The following is a 19,638-nucleotide window of genomic DNA, read 5'->3' as shown; positions in this document are numbered from 1 at the left end:
TTCTGATGTGCGTCGCGCGCCCCAGGCGCAGGATTTACGCTTCGGGCGCGCCTGGACAATGCTTAAAGGCTCGAAATGCGCCTCGGGCGCAACTGGCGCTCTTCAGGCGCACAACATCTGTTGTCTGGAGTATACTGTATTGTACGCCTCTTTCGAGTATGAATTCGGTTCCTTTGTCTTCACGAAAGTTGTAGATATGGATCTTAGCTTTCATTTGCACTTGGTTTGACCCCAATTGGACATCTACAGTTCTAGATATGGCTGAAATACTCTACATAGGTCATGTTGATTTCTCACCAAAATTCAGCACTGCACTAAAACAAAGTAACAACACAAAACTCCGAAAAATCCCTACTTAATCAAGGAAATAATAACATAAATATTTCATTAAATCAAAGAACTAAAATCAACAAAATATATCAAATAACTCCTTAAATTAACTAATGATTAAAGATAAATAAGACTAAAAACAATGAAAAACATACATATGATGAAGAGTCATCATACAACTTACTACCTTTCAACTCAGAACGTGCATACACGCGATTTTTGCACTAAACGTGCATACACGCGATTTTTTGTATGGATGCATTGGATTTTTTGCTCTCTCGCGATTTGTCGTACTTATACTCTATATAAAAAAATAACGACCGTGTAAAAAACTACGCTATGAATATGAATAAAATACACATGCAAATAAATTAATATTACCACAAAAAACGGGGTATGCACGTTTAGCTACAAAAGCGCTCCACTCTTCATTTGATATGTAGTGTTTGTATATTTTTGAAGCTTCAACATTCAAAATTCCATCACGATCTCTTAGGTAGCATTTTGACAGATGATATCAAAATCCTATGTGTATTTTTCCGGCAATTCTAAGCACATAATTTTTTCGCACATCATCAACATTAAAAGCCGACTGCCAACCAAATAAAGATGCAGTTTGAGTAAAATTAATTCAATGGAAAAAATTCTAAGTAACAAAACAATGGAGTAAAAACGTTACTTGTATATCATTCCAGCATATATCTTTAGCATCCTTCAAAGCTTGATCTCTCCAATCATCAATTGTTATTGCGATATTTTGACGAACAACTGCACCAATGTAACTTACCATCATTGAACTGTTGGGCTCAATTGGATGGCCACTTTGATTCCATCCCACCTAATAAACTCATAGAGTAATTGCATGCTTTCAAAAAAGATAAAAAATAAAATAAAATAAAATAAAATAAAAAATTCTATTCAAAGTATAGTATACCTCAAATTTAATTCCATTACTTCTTGCTTTGATGGCCTTTTGCATAATAATTACCCCACATTTAACTTCGTTTTCATAACTATTAGTATTGACAATTTCATCATTTTAATGAGTTAAATCATTATTGGAATCCATTAACCTACACATTTCACACAGTATAATTATAAGTTCAGTTCAGTTCAATATAAGTTTAACAAGTTCAACATATGACAAGTCTAAGTAGTAGTATAAGTTCAATGCAAGTACAAGTCTAAGTAGCAGTATAAGTTCAACATGCAGTTTGGTGACAACAACAAATTAATAAATACAATACCTGACAACAACAATCACTGAGTTTAGAGTTGTGACTTCACTTAAGTAGAAATGACAGGGAACAGCGTGAAGAGGGCGCACTAGTTCGAAGAGTATCAGTAGGGTTCGTATGAAAATGGCTCGTAGGGATAGTAGTGAAGAGGGTTTGCACTAGGAAGAATAGGGTCAGTAGGGTTCGTATGGAGAGTGATGAAGATGGAGAGTACGTAATGAAGAAGAAAATGAAGAGGTTTCACATTGCCAAGTTCGTAGGGAGAGTACGTAATGAAGAGGAAAATGAAGAGGTTTGTTATTATCAGTTTACTTAATACTTTAAAAAAAAAACCCTTTTATAGCGCTTTAAAAGATTTAACCTATTACAGCGCTTCCACAAAAAGCACTTTAAAAGACTATATAAAAAGTGTCTTATGATCCTTTTACAATGCTTATAGAAAGACTGTATAAAAGGCTCTATGAGCATTTTACAGCGCTTATAGAGCAAGCGTTGTAAATGATTTGTAATTTAGTTTTTAAAAGCCTTTTACAGAGTTTATGGACAAAAAGCGATGTAAATGATTTGTAATTTAATTTTTAAAATCCTTTTACATCGCTTATGGACAAAACCGCTGTAAATGATTTGTAATTTAGTTTTTAAAAGGCTTTTGATAGTGCTTATGGACAAATAGCGCTGTAAAATTACAAGTTCAATTCAAGTTAAATATGCTAAATTACAATTTCAGTTCAATTTCTCTAAAATGCTAAATAATTAGTTAAATACCTATATATCAATGCTAAATGCTAAATTACAATTTCAGTTCAATTGCTGAAAAATACCTATATTTGGATTTATTTTTTTCCAAATAATTAGTTAAATACCTCTATATCAATGTTAAATGCTAAATTACATGATCAATTCAAGTTTAAGGAAAATTATCAGCCAAACATAGCTTTTTCAATTTCAAGTTCAATATAAGTATAAGATCATTATAAGCAGTTCAAGTTTGGTAGAAAATCAGTATAAATAGTTCAAGTACAAGCAGAAAATTTGTAAAGTTAAGCAATTAAAGACTTAGTTCTGGCAAAAAATCATTATAAGCAGAAAATCAAATACAATTCAAGCTAAATGCTAAATGCTAAGTTCTGGCAGGTCAAACAAATTGCTAAGTATAAATTACATGAAATTAGTTCTAGAAGTTCAAGTTACATGAACTTAGTATAAATTACATGATGAGTTCAGATTACATGGCTTATATAAAACACTTAAACACCTTAAGATGCTCTTCTTCTTTTCCTAGTGGAATCAATTTCACATGGTTGTGATGTCACAAAGAAAAGATCATTACCAACAACTTCATCGTTATTCTTATCATCACTTAAATTGAAACATTCTTTCTTATACCCATCATAAACTTCCACACCTGTCTCCCAAATATTTTTTAAATCTTCAATTAAAGGAGTCAAGTATACGCTGATATCATTCCTCGGTTATTTGGGTCCAAAAATTAACAAAGACAACATCATAAACTTTTGCTTCATACACAACCATGGGAGTAGGTTATAAATCAACAAAATCACAAGCCACGTGTTGTATGAGATTCTTTGAAGACCATGGGGATTCATTCCATTAGTAGAAAGTGCAAGTCATAGATTTCTCGACTCTCTCCTGAAATCAGGATACTCGTGATCAAATATTGCCCATTATGGAGAATCTGCAGAGTGTCGAAATTTTCCATCTCTAATTCTTTCATTTACATGCCATGTCAAGTATTTTGAATCTTCTTCACTACGATAGATGCGCCTAAATTTTGGTACTATAGGAAAATACCACACGACATTTGCAAGAGTAGATTTTTTCCTCTTATATCGAGAGACATTGCATTTCGTACACGCCTTTAGTAATTCATTTTCATTTCGAAATAAAATGCAATTGTTAGGACACGCATGAATCCTTTTGTAACTCATGTCAATAGCACAAAGTTCGTTTAGCCTTGTAGGTTAGACTGGGAAGTTCATTATCATCTGGCAACATATCTTTTAGGAGTGTTAATAATTATGGGAAGCTTTTATCAAACCATCCATTAATCACTTTTAAGTTGTACAAATTTAATATCGCCGACAGTCTTATGAATTTAGTATAACCATTATATAATGGTTTATCTACATCACTCAACAAACTTTCAAACATTTTAGGACAATTCCGAAGATCTTCTTCAACTGATTTTGCAATCTCCTCAACTCGGTCCCGCTCATATGTATCTATGTCGAAATCATTTGAAGCATATATCAAACCATTCTCAAAATTAGTGTTCGCTTTTTTTCTCCCCATGTCTTATCCAACATGTAAAGCTTTGATCAATTCCATGTCATACTAAATTTCCTTCCAATTGATATGCTCTAACGTGTTTTCCAAAACAACATTTTAAACAAGGACAAATGATTCGATTTGGGTCTTTTGCATTCTTCACTACAAACTCAACAAACTCCTTCACTTCATTTGCATACTCTTTTGACAATCGATGACAGACATCCATTTCCAGTCCATTTTATATGACCTATATGAATGAAGTGTTACACAAATGATAAGCTACCAATAACATTATACCAATCTATAGTATATATAGTCTAATATTGGAAAATGGAAACCAAGGTCCAAGGTTATGCATACAAGTCTGATTTCAAAACAGAACATATCGAACAGATTTCAAAACAGAACAGATTTTATATGATTTATCAGGTAACAATTTATTTGATTTATCAAATAACATATATGATTTATCAAGGTTATGCCATCTACTATCAAGTAACAATTCACATCCGTTAATTTTAAAATATTATACAACAACGCTTTTAGTTAAAAAGCGATGTAAAAGACGCGTTGTAAAATGTTATTTTTGGCGTAGTGAAGCTGTCAAAGATCCAAACAATGGTTGATATTCCTCTCTCATTTGAATGGTACGCTGGGCTAGCATTAAGCAAGATCGAGGCAATCTAATATCATAATGAGCTTGTTAAATAAATCATACATTGAGAAGTTCGAACTTTGAAACATGAAATTACTTTAGACCCATTTGGTTCACTATAAATGAGATTGTTGAAAGTAAGTTGCATTTGCAATTCATTTAGCACTCTACTCCTAATTTGTCTATTATGGCACAAAAATGAGTTGAAAACAATTTTCCCTTCTATTAAACATTACCTTAATAAATAAAAAGATATTTTTTATCCCCTAAATAAAGTAAAACATTTTCATCTCATTTGTTCTTCCTCTAAATTTAAAAAAAAATTCCTTGCTTTACTATGTGCATTGAGTCATGTACTTAATATCACAACTTATAAAATAATGGATCTAATTCATTATCACAAAGTTTGTTTTCTAGGTAATCTTGGAACGAGGTTAGGGTTTCTTAATCATGGTGACATTCTTCACTATGAAAACCGATACCAATATTTGTAAACGATTTTTATTGTACTTGCAGATGTCTTTCTCATGTATGGCACTTTTAATATATTAGTGAGATTCATATGTTGCAGATATTGGTTGGTAATACGCTTTTATGTTTTGAAATTACATCCAACTTACGGTTATCATCCGTATGTGAAAGAATTTGTCTTTATATGTGGATTGGTCTTTCCAAAACTGGATAGTTCAGGAAGTAGAACATGTTTAGAGTTAACCACCAAACCATATTGATAAACTAGAATTTTTATGTCTTTGTATATTTGTTTGATAGGTTAATTTGATGTTTTTAATCTGGTTTTAGTTCTATTTCACTACTTTTTATTTTATTTTGATTGCTAAGAGAAGTAAAGGAGTACTAAGTGAAGAGTCTCAATGCAAATAGCCTTGAAGTCAACCGATGCAGTCATAGTTTGATAAAAAAAATGGAAGAAAAAGCAAGTTCCAGCAAGCATTATAGTATAGTCGTAATGGCCATTACGGTCATAATAATTGAACTAGGAATAAGTGAACATTTGTCACTCCAATACAATAGAGATTATTGTTCGGCCGTGATGGGCATTACGCCCGTAATCTGATCAACTTCTACTGCTGGTCCTTTTTTATTCTGTAAAATTCTGATGGTTTCATGTAATTAAGGCCCAAGAAGGCACCTATGGCTATAAAAAGGAACGAAAATAATTAGTTTGACACACATTCCTACTCAAAAACTCTTGTTACTCTTACTTTTGTTCTTGTAATTTTCTTAGCAAATTTCTAGTTTCAATTAATATTCAAATTTTTCCTTTTATTATGTTCTTTTACAATTCTAATGTTTTTATATTTAAGTTTTGATTCTTCTATGATCATGCGTGAGTAGATCTTCCTTATCTCGCGATTGTAGGATTAGTTATAATACACTTTTTCTATTTGAAAGAAGACATTAGTTATAATTGTTTATCTTATTTTTAAGAGTCTAACACCCATCACTTAAAAAGGATTAGTTTCGCGATTGTAGGATTAGTTATAATACACTTTTTCTATTTGAAAGAAGACATTAGTTATAATTGTTTATCTGATTTTTAAGAGTCTAACACCCATGACTTATAGAGGATTAGTTTTATTATATCTATCATTGTGAAAAACTACTACGACCCCTAGGCTTTATTTTTATTGCAAACTTTAATAAAAAAAAATAGTCTATCAAAATCGTCATTTTAACTAATCAACATTGTAAAGAGAGGTTGGTACTCATAACAAAATCCTTGTGAGAACGATACTTTTATTAAATGATGATACCATACACTTGCATTCTTATCGCATATTAGAAACTCTTGAATTTTAAAAAGATGTTGTACCTCCATTGGATCTGCAAAAGTAGGTTTCGTTTCTAGATGTATGTTTTGAGCTAGTTCAAATGCATGGTTTACGTAATAGTAGGCAAATTCAGTTGCAAGATTTGTTTTTGATTGATGTGAATTTATTGTTTAGTAATGTAGTTTATGCCCAAAGCAAATACTTATTTGGCATTGCAAAGTGATATTGAGACAAAGATATTCACCTCATTCCAATATCATTTGAAGTTAAATACTTATTCATCAATTCAAGCAAATCAAGTGAGGGGGAGGTTATTCAAAACCAAGATAACACTCTCCGATTATTAGTTACTCCAAAAAAAAACATGTCTTGCAACTCGACTCATAAAATTCCATCCCATCATCCCTGTTACAAATGGAGAGATAAATCAAGCATTTGTTCTTTTTCTAATATATCACTTTTCCAAATTCCAATGTTTTGACCGTTAATTATCAGTAATTATGTTGAGATGCATTCTCACTGCTAAAGTTGCTCAAACAAGTTCCATCTTCTTCACTAAATGGAATTTTTTATCTTACCCCATGAAACTCAACATTGCCAAAACTAGGTGCACCGTCCGATCCTAATTGTACTGACATTTGATGACTTTGAAGAAAAGGGAGATTTGTTGCATGTGCAGTGATGAACATTGAAAATCCCTAGTTGCTTGGTTGTAGCAAAAACCATAGGTGTTGTTACATGAGAGCTCATAACCCCCCCTTGGCCTATCTTGAAGTTGTCCTCTCTTTCTGTTGGGAAAAACCAGAGATAATTATCTTAATAATACGGAATATTTTTCCCCCCACCTATGCAGATAAATAGCTAAACAGAAAATTATAATTCCAAGAGCAAGAATAATTGGCAGAAAATTAAATATGAGACAAACACAATTTGTAACGTGGAAAACTTCCCTCAAATTGAGAGAATGAAAACCACAGAACCTAATCCAGTAAAAACTTCCACTGTAATAATTAATGGGTACACTAGAGTCTTCCTAATAACAATAGGGAACATCAATCAACAATAACAACAACCTTATAACCTTCCACTAAATTGGGTATTCCAAAAGTAACTCTCATAGAAGGTAAAATTACTCAAATTGTATATCAAATTAACAAACTCAGTGGTAGAAATAACTTATCAAAATTGTAGATCAAACGGACTAAGTTTGTTACACACCTGTTACCACCACCGGAAGTCAATTTTTCTTCTTCTTCTTCTCTTGATGTTGTGCGGCTGGCTTTTTCTCTTCCAAAATAGGGATTTCAAATCACTTTCATTTTTCCTTCATATGGGTCAAACCCAATAAAACACTTTGTTCCTTTTTTTTTCTTTCTTTTAATAATAATAATAATAATAATAATAATAATAATAATAATAATAATAATAAATATAATAATATTAATAAAATTGGTGGGTTCCACTTGGGGAATGAGCCCACCCAACAAATCTCCCCCTCGCGACTCAAGTGGAAAGGTGCTGCACAACCATGCTAGCTTTCTTTCTACAGCATATCATCTTCGACACATGCAAGATATTCTTCATCATATTTGAACCATTCTCATCGATATGAATCTTTTCAATTGTAAATGACTTCATTTTCAATGCATCTCGTATCCAATGATACCGCACTTCAATATGCTTCAACTTTGCATGAAAAGTCGGATTCTTGCTGAGATGAATCGCACTCTGACTGTCACATAATAACACAAACTTGTCTTGTTTGAGACCTCACTCATGTAGGAATTTCTTCATCCACAAGATTTATTTGGAAGCTTCGATTGCTGCAATGTACTCAGCTTCAGTAGTAGATAAAGGAACACACTTTTGTAATCTTGATTGCCAAGATACAACTCCCCCTGCAAACGTCATCATATAATTAGAAATAGAATTTCTAGAATCAAGATCAACTGCCATATCTGCATCTATGTAGCCATATGACACAGGTTCACCACCTCCATAGCAAAAACACACTTTGGAAGTGCCACTGAGGTATCTGCGAATCCACTTCACTGATTGTCAATGATCTTTACCAAGATTAGAGAGAAATCGACTAACAACTCCAACTGCATGAGCAATATCTAGCCTTGTGTATACCATAGCATACATCAAACTACCAAATGTGGATGTATAAGGAACCTTCTTCATCTCTTCTTTGTCTTTCTCACTTGTAGGATATTGATCATAATTCAATTTAAAATGAGTAGCAAGTGGAGTACTAACAGGTTTGCAATTGCTCATGTTGAATCTCTCTAAAACTTTCTCAATATAATTGTGTTGAGAAAACCACAGTTTATTATTCTTCCTATCACGAGTGATTCTCATGCCTAGAATTTACTTTGTAGGACCTAAGTCTTTCATTTCAAAAGACTTGTTCAATTCTTTCTTTAGAAATTGAATCTTCTTAGTGTCATGACCAACAATCAACATGTCATCCACATATAACAAGAGAATAATATAACCACCATCAGAGAATTTCTTGACAAACACACAATGGTCAGAAGTAGTTTTACCGTACCCATATTTCTCCATGAAAGAATCAAATTTCTTGTACCATTGTCGAGGTGTTTGCTTGACCCCATACAGACTTTTCTTCAATTTAAACACAAATTTATCTTTACCTTTGACTTCGAAACCCTCTGGTTGCTCCATATAGATCTCTTCCTCTAAATCACCATAAAGGAATGCACGTTTCACATCAAGTTGTTCGACTTATAGGTTCAAGCTAGCTGCTAACCCAAGAATAACTCAAATAGAGGACATCTTCACCACAGGTGAAAAAATTTCATCAAAGTCAATACATTTTATCTGATTAAAACCTTTCACAACCAATCTTGCTTTGTATCTTGGTTGAGAACTATTCTCTTCTGCCTTTATCTTGTATACCCATTTGTTCTTGAGTGTTTTTCTATCATTAGGCAACTTTACCAAATCAAATGTTTGATTCTCATGCAAGGAATTAATCTCTTCTTGCATGGCCTTCAACCACTTTTCTATTTGGATTTACTATCAAACTTGGACCTTTCATCTCTTGAAACGTGACCAAAACATTTGCAGCCAAAAAATCTTAAATGAAGGTAAGAGACATATTTCACTGTTCACACTCTATTTGGAACATCACCATCAAGTGGAATAGAAGGAGAAAGATTGATCAAATCCACTACAGTTTTCATTGCTTCACCCCAAAAGGATTTCGATAATTTTGCATGAGATAGCATACATCTAATTATGTCATTAATCGTACGATTCATTCTCTCTACAACACCATTATAATGAGGTGTCTTTGGAACTGTTTTCTCAAGTCTGATTCCATGTTCTCTACAATACTTTTCAAACGGACCTATGTATTCACCATCGTTATCTAATCGAATACATTTCAATTTCCTTCCCGTTTCTCTTTCAACACTTGCACGAAAATGCTTGAAGACTCCAAGTACCTGGTCTTTTGATTTCAAAGGAAATGCCCACACTTTTCTAGAGTGATTGTCAATAAAAGTAACAAAAATATGATGCACCACCAAGAGATTTACTATCCATCATCAAACATCAGTATGAACTAAATCAATAATATTTTGCCTCCTATGAGGACCAATATTTGGAAAAGAAATTCTATGTTGTTTTCAAGCAAAACTATGAGCGCAAGTTTTTAGGGACGTACCTTTCACAAGAAGAAAATTTTTCTTCGCAAGTATAATGAGTCATTTCTCAGTCAAGTGATCAAGGTGCATATGCCATAAGTCAAAAGATGCGTCTTAAATTATATTCATTTCTTCCTTGCATAGCTTCGTAGACATCCTATAGAGAGAAGTGGAACTTTGTTCCTTTGCAACCACTAGGGACCCTTTGGTGATTTTACATATACCACTACCACCAAAGTAAGTGTGATAACCATCGATATCCTAGGTTTTCACCGAAATCAAATTGAGAAAAATATCAGGAACATGTCTAACATTCTTCCATTGAAACTTACAACCAATCACAGTTTCAACCCAAACAACTCCCATACCAATAATTTGACATACTTCTTCATCTCCCTTTTTTACCATGCCAAAATCATGTCTAGGAGTAACATGATATGAGGCACCCGAATCAATAATCCAAGTTGAATCCTGGCATGTAAGGTTTATAGAATTATCATCACAAACAATGTAGACATTATTAACAAATGCAACTGTTGTTGTATCTTTATCATTTTTCTTCTTTTTGTCTTCATCTCTTTCCTTTGATTGATCTCTCTTAAAGAATCTACAATTTCTTTTTATGTGACTTGTTTTGCCACAATGATAGCATACCACTTCTTTTCTAGTCCTCGACTTGCTTCTTGACTTGCTATGACTTTCAGAGTTGTCACGTATATGGAAGTTTCTTGATTGACTTCTCCCTCGTGACTTTGTAACTAGTGCTTCTGACTTTGAGGAAGAACCAATCAAACCACGTTCCTTTATTTGAGCTTCTTCATTCAACATGCTCTCTTTAACTGTTGACATTTTCAACTTTCCACTTGGAGCTGAATAAGTCAACGTCACAACAAAGACTTCCCAATTATTAGGCAAGGAACTCAACAATAACAACACTTGCAACTCATCATCTAATTTAATTTCTGCGGTTGTCAACTGATTCACCGTATTTCGAAAAATACTCATATGATCTGCCATTGAATCCCCATCTTTGTATTTCATATTCACGAGCTTCCGAATCAAGAATGTTTTATTTTGCACATTCTTTCGTTCATACAACTCTTTTAAATTTTTCCACATCTTGTTGGCATCTACTTCAGTTTCAACATGTGGATATACACTTATATCCAACCATTGTCTAATCAACGCCACTACTTTCAATTCATCTTCATCTAAACAGCATCAGATTTATCTGCGAGTTTAGCAGTGTTACCCACAATAAGATCATACAAATATTTACTGTATAACATGTCTTCCATGAGAGTCTTCCAAAGTGTGTAATTAGAATAGTTGAGTTTAATCATATTCATACATTTATTCTCCACCTTCATTTAAATGCACAAATCAAATCATATGAGCACTAGATACCACTTTGTTGGGAAAAACCAGAGATAATTATCTCAATAATGCGAAATATTTTCCCCCACCTTTGCAGATAAATGGCCATACAGAAAAATAAAATTCCAAGAGCAATAATAATTGGTAGAAAATTAAATATGAGACAAATTTAATTTTTAACTTGGAAAACTTCCCTCAAATTGAGATAATAAAAAGCACAGGACCTAGTCCAGTAAAAACTTTCACTATAATAATTAATGGGTATACCAGAGTCTTCCTAATCACAATAGGAAACATCAATCAACAATAACAACAACCTTATAATCTTCCACTAAAGTCGGTATTTGTAACACCCCGTTCTTCAAAGCGAGAGTGTATTATATTTTTTTTAAAAGAAATTAAACTGAAACAGAGAAATAAACAAGAAAATGCCTTTGGATAAATAATTGAGTCATTATAATTTACAAGCAGCGGAAAAGTTTCTCCAAATATAAATCCAAAGCATTTACACAACAACAAATGGTACATGGGACCCATTCAAATAAGATGTCAAACTGACAATATTAGTAAACGGTTTTCAAAACAAAATATTAAGTAACCGAGACATTAAGAGATTCCCCCTCCTTAACGTCCAGTTAACTTAAACGGTTTTCAAAACAAAATATTAAGTAACCGAGACATTAAGAGATTCCCCCTCCTTAACGTCCAGTTAACTTAAACGGTTTTCAAAACAAAATGTTAAGTAACCGAGACATTAAGAGATTCCCCATTCTTAACGCCCAGTTTACTTAAACGGTTTTCAAAACAAAATGTTAAGTAACCGAGACATTAAGAGATTCCCCCTCCTTAACGTCCAGTTAACTTAAACGGTTTTCAAAACAAAATGTTAAGTAACCGAGACATTAAGAGATTCCCCCTCCTTAACGTCCAGTTAACTTAAACGGTTTTCAAAACAAAATATTAAGTAACCGAGACATTAAGAGATTCCCCCTCCTTAACGTCCAGTTAACTTAAACGGTTTTCAAAACAAAATATTAAGTAACCGAGACATTAAGAGATTCCCCCTCCTTAACGTCCAGTTAACTTAAACGGTTTTCAAAACAAAATATTAAGTAACCGAGACATTAAGAGGTTCCCCCTCCTTAACGTCCAGTTAACTTAAACGGTTTTCAAAACAAAATATTAAGTAACCGAGACATTAAGAGATTCCCCCTCCTTAACGTCCAGTTAACTTAAACGGTTTTCAAAACAAAATGTTAAGTAACCGAGACATTAAGAGATTCCCCCTCCTTAACGTCCAGTTAACTTAAACGGTTTTCAAAACAAAATGTTAAGTAACCGAGACATTAAGAGATTCCCCATTCTTAACGCCCAGTTAGCTTAAACGGTTTTCAAAACAAAATGTTAAGTAACCGAGACATTAAGAGATTCCCCATTCTTAACGCCCAGTTAGCTTAAACGGTTTTCAAAACAAAATGTTAAGTAACCGAGACATTAAGAGATTCCCCATTCTTAACGCCCAGTTAGCTTAAACGGTTTTCAAAACAAAATGTTAAGTAACCGAGACATTAAGAGATTCCCCCTCCTTAACGTCCAGTTAACTTAAACGGTTTTCAAAACAAAATGTTAAGTAACCGAGACATTAAGAGATTCCCCATTCTTAACGCCCAGTTAGCTTAAACGGTTTTCAAAACAAAATGTTAAGTAACCGAGACATTAAGAGATTCCCCCTCCTTAACGTCCAGTTAACTTAAACGGTTTTCAAAACAAAATGTTAAGTAACCGAGACATTAAGAGATTCCCCCTCCTTAACGTCCAGTTAACTTAAACGGTTTTCAAAACAAAATGTTAAGTAACCGAGACATTAAGAGATTCCCCCTCCTTAACGTCCAGTTAACTTAAACGGTTTTCAAAACAAAATATTAAGTAACCGAGACATTAAGAGATTCCCCCTCCTTAACGTCCAGTTAACTTAAACGGTTTTCAAAACAAAATATTAAGTAACCGAGACATTAAGAGATTCCCCCTCCTTAACGTCCAGTTAACTTAAACGGTTTTCAAAACAAAATGTTAAGTAACCGAGACATTAAGAGATTCCCCCTCCTTAACGTCCAGTTAACTTAAACGGTTTTCAAAACAAAATGTTAAGTAACCGAGACATTAAGAGATTCCCTCTCCTTAACGTCCAGTTAACTTAAACGGTTTTCAAAACAAAATGTTAAGTAACCGAGACATTAAGAGATTCCCTCTCCTTAACGTCCAGTTAACTTAAACGGTTTTCAAAACAAAATGTTAAGTAACCGAGACATTAAGAGATTCCCTCTCCTTAACGTCCAGTTAACTTAAACGGTTTTCAAAACAAAATGTTAAGTAACCGAGACATTAAGAGATTCCCCATTCTTAACGCCCAGTTAACTTAAACGATTTTCAAAAACAAATATTAAGTAACCGAGACATTAAGAGATTCCCCATTCTTAACGCCCAGTTAACTTAAACAATTTTTCAAAACAACATTAACTAACCCAGACATTAAGAGATTCCCCATTCTCAATATCCAGTTAACTTAAACGATTTTCACAAACACACATTAAGTAAACCGAGATATTAAAAGATTCCCCATTTTTAATAATCGTTTAACTCTAATGGTTTTCAAATTCCACAACAAAACCAACTCAAAACATTTTATCAAATTCAATTCACAATCCACACCAAAACACATCAAATTTCATCGGTATTAACTTAGAACCCGTCAAATACGACGAACACAAATCAACACAACATAGCACTCAAAACACATTAAATTTCATTTACCCATAATCATACACAAATGAGTTAAGTTCATTTTCCACGAAACATCCATCAAATATAACCAAAACCTAACTCTAAGATTTTACCCATAAAGTCTTAGATCCATTTTCCCTCAAATCAATACTCAAACCCTAACAAGATCCTTTCCACACAATCACAGATAAGTCCCTAAATGCAAACTAAAAGTTTGGAAGGAGCCCTTACCTTAACGTTAGCTCAAACGTGCGTTTCCGGTGCCGTGAGTAAATCCGGTAAATTTTCCGCTCGCAACCACGCTTCGAATCAAAGAGGAAGAGTGGAGTTGAGAAATCCTTGTTCTAACGCTCACCCAACCTTGGGTTACTATTCTTGAAGAAAAGGAAGCGAAGAAAACGAAAAATGGAGGAGAAGGGAAAAGGGGGGGTCACGGTTGATCAGAGGAAGAAGATGGAAAATTTTAGATTTTCCTTCCTTTCTTTTTCTTTCCTTTGTTTTTCCTTTCTTCCTTTTTCCTTCTTTCCTTTATATACTCTTTTCTTTTCCTTTTCCTTCCTTCTAGTTTTCCTTTCTTTTTCCCTCCAAACAAACACACATGTATATATATAATAAATATAACTTAACAAATATCTCAAATCTAGATATTTGTTAAATTACCATTTCACCTGTAACGCATTAAATTTTCCGCAAAGGATTCACCGCAGTTAATTTCAATTTATTTATCGACGAGAAATTTTAATTGGCATCAAAAAATCTTTTTGATTATAAAACTCCAAAATATTATTAACTTTGGCTTAAAAGCCTCCGAGCCAAAATCCAAAATACAACAAAAATACATAAAAGGTACTTTAAAATTATGGGTCTTACAGTATTCCAAAAATAACTCTCAAAGAAGGTAAAATTACTCAAATTATATATCAAAATAACAAAACTCAGTGGTAGAAATAACCTAGCAAAATTGTAGATCAAACGGAGCAAGTTTGCTACACACCTGTTACCACCATCGGAAGTCAATTTTTCTTCTTCTTCTTCTCTTGATGTTGTACGGCTGCCTTTTTCTCTTCTAAAATAGATATTTCAATCCCTTTTATTTTTCCTTCATATGGGTCGAGCCCAATAAAACACTTTGTTCCTTTTTCGTTTTTTTTCTTCTTTCTTTTAATAATAATAATATTAATAATAGAAAGTTGGATTTCGTACCCCCCTCCTCAGTTAACCCTATATGCCCCCTTCCATTTAAAAATTTAAGTTTAAAATACCTAAATAGCCTTACGTAAACTTTAAAAATTAAAAAGTGTTATTATACTCCACAATTTGTATTTCTTCACCGGAAATTTTAGAATGAACTAAATTTCCGGTAGTCATTTTCAATACCGGAAATTTTATTTTTGAAATTTTCGGGAGTTTCATCCAGAAATTGGAAATTTCATTTTTTGAAATTTCCGGTATTGACTCATAATTACCGGAAATTTCAAATTCCTGAAAAGTTCCTCAGAAATTTTGACTTTTTCATTGAATTTTCTGGAACAGTGTTTTTTTTTACTTAATAGCAATTTTGGTCCCTCTATTTTAGCTCTATCACGAAAGTAGTCCCACAATTTTATTTCTCCCCAGTTTTGGTACCTCAAACATAATTTTGGTCCAAAATTTGATAAAGTGTCATTTTTTAAAGTCGCACTACACCATTTATGATCATTGATTTTAGGTACAATTGTTGCACCAAGAGATCTTAAGGCATGGTGTAACTTAAATAAACGCAAAAAAATGAAATTTCATCAAATTTTGAACCAAAATTATGTTGGGGGATCAAAACTGGGGAGAAATAAAATGGGGGGACTACTTTTGGGATTCAGCTAAAATAGGAGGACCAAAACTGCAATTAAGTCTTTTTTTTTTTTACTTTTTTTTCATTCTATTTTTTTTCAGTGAGGACCAAAGCGAATAATGATAACAGCTACTCGATTTTTTTTCATTCTCTCTTGCTCATGGAATTTGATCAGTTGTGAATGCTTCAATCGAATCTATACATAATAGTTGTGTTTTTTCATCCCTATTTCAGAAACAAAGTTAAAAAATTCAACAACAAAAAATACATACTGGATATTTGAAATTTCCGGTATTATAAAATTAACTACCGGAAATTTCAAGGCACAATTTTTTAGTAGTATAAATAATGTACCGGAAATTTGTTGCCGAAATTTCTGGTAAACAAATTCTATAACCAAAAATTTAAAAAATAAAATGTCTGGTAGTCATAAATTGTTTACCCGATTTTTAGGCGAAAAATTTTACTTACCGAATATTTGGTTGAGGGGGTCAAATTTTAGAGTAAATTTTTTTTTACCATTTACTGATTAAAAATTAAAGGGACAATTTTGGATTTTTAATAATTCGAGGGGTACGAAATCCAGCTTTCCTAATAATAATAATATTAATAAAATTGGCGGGTTTCATTTGGGGAGTAAGTCCACCCAACACTTTTTTGTGAATATTTTGATGTCCCCATAAAGCCTGAAAACTATAAAAGTTTCTTGAACAAAATAGACATGGAAAAACTCTTGATATTGCATCTTCTCCTTGCCTTTCTCCAACTTCAGCTACCTTATCTTCCATCTTTATATTCTGAAACTCAAAAAGAAATTAACAGGAAAAAAAAATTACGCATCAAAGTTAGTATATGTGATAAAGTAAATCCATTTGCATGGGAATATATCAACACAATTAGCCTAAGAGTGTAACATTATACTAGAAAGTATAGATTGGAACAACTAATGAGTTTGTATACTTGGGTAGTTTTGAACTAATCAAAGAGCTGGAAGAAGAGTTTTGAAGAAAGTTATCAAATTGGGATTTGAGTAGCATCATTAAATATATGAGACAGTGAGTAGGTGTATGTGCTTGGAACAGGAGAGAAAATATGAGAGTGTGAGAAAGAGGGACATTCCATTTTCCAAACCAAATGCGCAATGCATTTATTTAAGAGTTAAATGTACTTTGATCTCTCAAAAAAAAAAAAACATGGATGACATATTAGTCTCCGACAAAAAAAAAATCTTTTTCTAATTTCTTATAAAATAAATCGAGACAATTTAATTTCTAAACCACCACTATCTATCATTAAATCATATGTGAATCGATAACGTGGACCGTTAAGGCATAAACAACGTCAGTACGTGGCATTTAACAAAAATCATAAATGGAACAATTTAGCCGTTCGTTTAAAAAAGAAATTAACAATAATTTTTTTCTCCTACAATGAGTGAATCATTTGTTCGTTTCGCACAAATTAAGAAAAAGTATAAATGAAAGAGATAATGATACTATTACTAAAATATCTTTATCAAGTATTGTTGCATTCACCATTACCATTAATGCAAGGGTCTTCACTCTTAAGTTAATGTTACATTGTAAATTGAAATGAGTTATTTAATTTTAGACAAATTATTTTTACACATGGGTCACTCATTGAGGGACAGAAGGATAAATAGATATATAAATAAATAAATAAAATAAGAACATGACAAATAACGCAATTATAAAAAGGAGAGAAGAGTGAAAACCCTAATACGGATTGAAGGAGTTTTTTGGGCGTCCGGCGACAATAACGAGAAGGAGGTCGACAACGAGAAATAGTTAGGACGGCTGACTTCCTGTGGCACTAAGGAGATTGGCCCACGAGACTTATTTGAGATATTTCTACCGTCATTTTTCCTTTTTACGATGATTTCATTTCCAAATTGTGATTTCATTTCTTTTTTTGCGATTTCCTTCCTATTTAATATTTTGAATGTTACATAAGGGTCCTATGCTGCTAACTTAGAAGGAAACATGGAAGGGATGCAGTAAAACCATTTCCGGCTCTCAGAGTGTTTCTTTGTCCTTCAAATTTTTGTAAATTATTTGTGTTTTGTAGACGCAATAACTGATTTCGACCTCCGATCTAAAATTGATGGTCAAGATCTAATACCATGTAAAACAACTAAAACCAGTGTTTTGTATTATGAATTGTTGGATTGCAGATTGACGACCGAGATTCATTACTATGTCAAATTGTGTGGATTTGTAACTCTAGTAAATCTGGATCCCTTTATAATGAGTCCAACATCTTGTACGGAATATGATGCATAAGTACTAGTATGGTACTCCGGATACTGGTACGGATACAAAATACGGTATTTGAAGTATGGGTACGTCAATAAAAAATAAATTTTTTATAAAACTTATCTAAAAGAGTTAAATTATTCAATTCACGATATAAAATTACTAAAAGTATGAAAATAGAAAAATTATGTTTAATTACAACAAATAAACTCAAATGTACAAATAATATATTATTAATATATAAAAAAAAAAAAAACCATTAATTTCATTTGCAATGAAATAATGAGGGTAAAAAAGTACGGTACAGCTTACAAGTAACCGTACAAGTGAAGTACTTGATAAGGATATTTTACCATTTTAAAAATATTCATACTTCAGAGTGTACGAGACTATGTGTTGTCTAATTATTAGTCGGTGGCAATGCTCTCTCTTTGCTTTATTTTTATTCTGCTCATCCTAATTCCATATGAATTGGTTATGGGATTGTTCTTCTCATGCATGCATTTTACACCGCCGGTGCATGCAAACTTTTTACATTTTCCTTGATGAGCATACGCGGTGTTACTGGTTGTGGTTGTGTACTTACCTAATGTGGATTATTTGAACATTCCGCATATATTAATTAAAAGAAGTGAATAATATTTTTTAGTTTAATAAAATTTTAAGATTAAGTGACATTTAATATTTTAATAAAAAAAAAATCTATTTTAAGAATTTTATTATGTCATATATAAACATTAATTGAATTAATAAAATGACTCATGTATAACATCGTGATACCAAATATTTAAAATGCCAATGTTGTTGGGTAAGGTAAGGCTAACTATGAGAAAAGCGTATATCTAAAGGTAATTTATAATATAATTTAAAATTTATGACATAAAATATATTTAAGTATTACATTAATTTTTTTTTTTTTTTTATAAAATTTAGAGTGAGGAAATGGTATCAAAATTCAAAGTAAAGCATACTTTATAGCTCAATAATCACTTACAAATGAATTTACATTTACCTCCTTCCAACAACTAGCGGTCGAAAAACAAAGGATCACATGATATTAAACCACACATGCAAACCATATTAATTAATTTTAAACAATAAAGTATGTTAATGTGTGAATTTAAATTTTTTTGAAGTCCCACATTGGAAAACTCTAATATTTTGAGTAGTTTCAACACTATAAATACTAAAGTCTCACATTAGATAGAAAACATATGTGAGTTTGCTTTTATCACTATATAATGAATTTCAAACTATATTGTGAAAAGTACACCAAAGTTGGATGCATTTTCCAACTTTCACTTTTCTCCCTTTTATATTCTCCTCGCTTGATTTCCGAGCCACTTCTCTCCTTTCTTTCTGTTCCTTCGATATTTTAAAGCGATTTTGTG

This window comes from Cicer arietinum, chromosome 8 (assembly GCF_000331145.2).
Source record: "Cicer arietinum cultivar CDC Frontier isolate Library 1 chromosome 8, Cicar.CDCFrontier_v2.0, whole genome shotgun sequence".
Taxonomy (NCBI): Eukaryota; Viridiplantae; Streptophyta; class Magnoliopsida; order Fabales; family Fabaceae; genus Cicer; species Cicer arietinum.
Note: the sequence above shows the minus strand (reverse complement) of the source record.